Source organism: Dromiciops gliroides, chromosome 4 (assembly GCF_019393635.1).
Source record: "Dromiciops gliroides isolate mDroGli1 chromosome 4, mDroGli1.pri, whole genome shotgun sequence".
Taxonomy (NCBI): domain Eukaryota; kingdom Metazoa; phylum Chordata; class Mammalia; order Microbiotheria; family Microbiotheriidae; genus Dromiciops; species Dromiciops gliroides.
The window spans coordinates 205,653,246-205,657,467 of record NC_057864.1 but is presented as its reverse complement, the minus strand read 5'-3'; the positions used below and the strand labels follow the sequence as shown (position 1 = coordinate 205,657,467).

The window sequence follows — 4,222 nt, the reverse complement described above, 5'->3', positions numbered from 1 at the left end:
TTTCTTCTACCTCTCTCAATTGATTTTTAAAATCCTTTTTGAGCTCTCCATGAAGGCTTTTTGTTCTTAAGACCAATTCACCTTCCCTCGTGAGGCTTCACATATAGGCAATTTGAGGGTATTGTCCTCATCTGAGTTTGTGGTTGCTTCCTCCCTATTGATACAGAAGCTTTCAATGGAGAGGGCTCTTTTTTGCTTCTTACTCATTATTGCAGCTTATTTATTTATTTTTTAAGTTGAGGTCTGCTCTGTGGGCACCAGGGTCCCTGTTTTGGGCTTCTTGTGCAAGGGTATAGGTGCTGTGTGACTAGCTTTTAACTCTGAGGCCTTTATAGTATGTGCAGTTCGCCCCCCTGCACTTCCTGTCTGAGCATGGTAGATCAGTGGGCCTAGTCGCGCCTGTCCTGTTCATGGCCCTACAGCTGGTAACTTGCCCTCTTGGCTGGTACAGGTAGGTTTTTTCACTGTCCTACTGGGCCACCAGATTTTTCAGCCAGGTTCCCGGGGCCTCAGCTGTTCGGCTGTGGCCCACAGCTTCCTGCTGACTTGCCCTGACCCCCTCAGCCCTGGGCTGCTGCCCTGTGCTGCACCTTCCTTTTATCCGAGTCAGACCAACCTTTTCCTGAAGTCTTCTAAATTATCTCGGGTTGGAAGACTGTGGCTCTCTTTCTATTTGCAGGTTCTGTAATTTCATAATCTGTCCAGAGGCTGGATTTAATGTTCTTTTTTGAGGGAACAGAAGGAGAGCTCAGGCAGCTTGCTGATTCCTCTCTGCCATCTTGGCTCCGCCTCCCACAAGTGTTCTTTTTATCAGTTCTTTCTATGGGGGTGCATAGTAAGCCTCCTCATTAGTTCCTTGAGATTGTCTTGGATCATTGCATTGCTGAGAGTAGTTAAGTCATTCACATTTGCTCACTGAACAATACTGCTGTCGCTATGCACAATGTCCTCCCAACTCTGCTCATTTTACTATACATTGATGTTCATTAGTCTTTCCAGGTTTTTTGGTGATCATTCTGCTTGTCATTTCCTATAGCACAAGACCATTCCATTACAATCATATAGCACAACTTATTCCATCATTCCTCAATGGATGGACATTCCCTTGATTTTCAATTCTTAGCCTCCACCAAGAGTTGCTATAAATATTTTTTTTGAAAAATTTTCCCACTTTTCTCTTTTTTCATGATTACTATTGTTAACTGTTTCCCTTCCATCCTATTCTGTTCCCCATGATATTTATTCTATTATCCCTCTATCATCCTATCCCTCTATCATCCTATCCCTCCATCATCCTATCCCTCTTCAAAAGGGATTTGCTTCTGTCTGTCCCCTCCCCCACTCTGCACTTCCTTCTTTTGCCCCTCTCTCTTTATCCCTTTCCCCTCCTATTTTCATGCAGGATTAGAGAGATTACTCCACCCAATTGAGTGTATACATTATTCCTTCCATGAGCCAATTATTTATTATTATTTTTTTAATATGGAACACTTCACGAATTTTCATGTCATCCTTGTGCAGGGGCCATGCTAATCTTCTCTGTATTGTTCCAATTTTAGTATATGTGCTGCCAAAGTAAGCACCCATGAGCCAATTCTAATGAGATTGAGGTTTTTAAGCCAATTCTGATGAGTGTTAGGCTCATTTACTGCCCAGATTAAATAGATTACTCCAACCAGTTGGGTGTGTCTGTTAGTCCCTCCTTGAGCCAACTCTGATGAGTTTAAGGTCTTTGAGCCTTTTTTGATTAGTGTAAAATTCATTTACTGCCCTGCTCCTCTCCTATCTCTTCCCCTACTCTATAAGCCTTTTCCTGTTTCTTTCATGTAGGATTTCACTTCTGCCCTGCCCCCTCCCCCAGTGCATTCCCTTCACCCGGCAATTTAACCCTAAAGATATCATCATCTAGCTAGGTGACACAGTGGACAAAGCATCACCCCTGGACCCAGGGAGATCCCAGCCAAAACCTGGCCCTGGACACAAGACAGTTGCCCACTTTATGACCCCAGGCATGTCACCCAGCTCCAATTTTTTTATGGTTCTCTAGGGTCTTGTATTTGGAAATCAAATTTGCCATTCAGTTCAGGTCTTTTCAACACAAATATCTGAAAGTCTTCTTTTTCATTAAAGTCCCATTTTCTCCACTGACAGACTAAGATGAGTTTTGCTGGGTAGGTTATAGTCGCATTTCCTTTGCCCTCTGGAACATTATATTCCATGCCCTCCGGTCCTTTAATGTAGAAACTGATAGATCTTGTGCTATCTTGACTGGGGCTCCACAGTACGTGGACTCTTTCTTTCTGGCAGCTTGCAATATTTTCTCATTGACCTGAGAGCTCTGGAATTTGGCTATTATAATCCTAGGAGTTTTCCTTTTGGGATCTCTTTCTGGAGGTGATTGGTAGATTCTTTCAATTTTTATTTTAGTTTCTTCTTCTAGAATTTCAGGGCAATTTTCCCTGAGAATATCTTGGAAGATGATTTCTAAGCTATTTCCTTGATCATGGTTTTCAGGTAGACCAATAATTTTCAAATTATCTCCCCTGGACCTATTTTCCAGGTCAGCAGTTTTTTCCCAGAAGATATTTCACATCACCCTCTATATTTTTATTCATTTGGGTTTGCTTTATTGTGTCTTCATTTCTCATAAAGTCAGTGTCTTCCATTTGTTCAACCCTAATTCTTATGCAATTATTTTCACCAGAGAGCTTTTCCATTTGGCTTTTCAAGCTGTTGACTTTTTTCTCATGTCTTTCCTGCATCACCCTCATTTCTTTTTCCATTTTTTCCTCTACATCTCTAACTTTATCTTCAAAGTCCTTTTTGAGCACCTCTATGGCCTGAGACCAATTCATATTTTTCTTGGAAGCTTTAGATATAGGGGCCCTGATGTTGATATCTTCCTCTGAGGATGCACCTCGGTCATCCTTGTTACTGAAGAAACTTTCTATGGTGCTCACCTTTCTCTGTCTGCTCATCTTGCCTTTCTTTTACTTGACTGTTAGCTCATTAAAGTGGGGCACTGTTTCCAGGCTGCAGTATCCCAAGCTTAAGAAGTACCAGGTGGTATGACTTAAGGAGGATCAGGGTCTTCAATAGCCTGGTCTCTTCCCTGGTCTGTAGATGACCCCCAGACCAACTTGCTAATCAACCAGCTTTGTGTGTTGTGTTTGTTAGCTCTGACAAGTCTGTGCTCCTCCCCCACCTGGGCCATGGCTACTCAAGCCTACCTTCTGGTTCTCAGCAGGGGTGAAAAACCCATGTTCTGCCTCAGCACCAGCCTAGACACCTGTAGTCTCCCTCCTGTCCAGGGCTCAGACCTCTCAACAGACTGTGAGCTTAGTTCCAGATGACACTGGTGCTGCAGCTGTTTCAGAGGCTCTGGGGGTCTCCTTCTCTAGTGAGGCCTTCCTGGGACTGGATCTGTGTCAGGGTGACTATAGGGTTCGGCTCAACTCCCGTATCAGCACAGTAGCTCCCTCCTTCTGACCTTCCAAGCCGTTCTTGCTTAGAAGATGATTTCAGCACATTCTTCTGTGAGTTTTGCTGCTCCTGGCATTTTTCCTATGGTGTTATTTGGATGTTTTTTGGAGTGATCATGTCATGAGTTTGAGAGCACACTGCCTTTCCTCTGCCATCTTGGCTCTGCCCCGGATGTCTCAATCCTAATTTTTAAGCAATTATTTTCTTCAGACCCTGGGTCATCATGTCATTTCTATTTGGCATTTCACACTCCTGACTTTTTTTTCATGACTTTCCTGCATCACTCTCATTTCTCTTTCCATTTTTTCCTTTACCTCTCTTACTTTTCTCTCTACCTCTGTGAGTGAGATTTTCTCTGCCACTTAAATATAAGAAATTTAATTGATATTAATCAGCATGATAGAATACAATTGGTGATTTACTCTAGATTAAGTTAATAATACTATAACACAGAGCATAGATATTACATAAATATAAAAACCCTATTACAATAGAGGGAAAGAAAGGGGGGGGAACATTGTTTCAACCCTATTCTCATTAGATTTGGTTCAAAGTGGGAATAACATATACGTTCATTGGGACAAAGAAACTTAACTCATTCTTTAGGGAAGCAAAAGGGCAAGGGAAAGGGGGGGGACTGATAGTAGGGAGGACAAAAGCAAGGGAGAAAAGGGTAAAGAAAAGAGAGGGGGGTGATAAAAAGGGAGGGCAGATTGGGGGAGGCAGGGGTAAGAAGTAA

At 42.7% G+C, this 4,222-nt stretch overlaps 1 non-coding gene across 1 annotated transcript; it reads right to left on the bottom strand.

The window, feature by feature from the left end:
• Positions 1–1,476: 1,476 nt before the first annotated feature.
• LOC122726882 lies at positions 1,477–1,583 on the bottom strand. Its single transcript, XR_006352875.1, has one exon. It is a non-coding gene; the product is annotated as a U6 spliceosomal RNA (small nuclear RNA).
• Between the last annotated feature and the right edge of the window lie 2,639 nt (positions 1,584–4,222).